Source organism: Cricetulus griseus, chromosome X, assembly GCF_003668045.3.
Source record: "Cricetulus griseus strain 17A/GY chromosome X, alternate assembly CriGri-PICRH-1.0, whole genome shotgun sequence".
In the NCBI taxonomy this organism is placed as follows: Eukaryota; Metazoa; Chordata; class Mammalia; order Rodentia; family Cricetidae; genus Cricetulus; species Cricetulus griseus.
Window position 1 is genome coordinate 107549632 of NC_048604.1, and position 523 is coordinate 107550154.

Below are 523 nucleotides of genomic sequence, written 5' to 3' on the forward strand. Positions count from 1 at the left end.
GCTGTCCTAGCCGAGTGCTTCTGATTTCAGTCAGTAATAAGTCTTTAAGAGGGGTGGAGAGATGGCTGCTCTTCCAGAGGACCCAGGTTCTTAACACCCATGTGGAGATCTGATACCCTTACACAGACATACAAGCAGGCAAAACTCCAATGCCCATAAAATAAAAATAGGTGAGTCATTTTTTTAAAAAGTAACAAACAAATGATCAGATATAACAATGGGGTGTGGTTATCCCCTAAAGGTACTGGGAAGTGGCTGCACTAAACCAAGATAGTGGTGAAGTCACATGGCCTTCACCATTTTCATGATGCTACTAACCAAGATGGTGCCATGCCATGTGATTGTCTCCATCTTGATGACATCACTAACCAAGATGTCACATGGTTGCAGAGTCACATGATTGTCTCATCTTTATGATGTCATCAGTTAAAGATGGTGACAAACTACATGGCTACTTTTTGCTTATAGTGAGCTCAGTTCCATGATAAACTGAGCTCTTCCCCCATCTTGGTTAATGATTGAT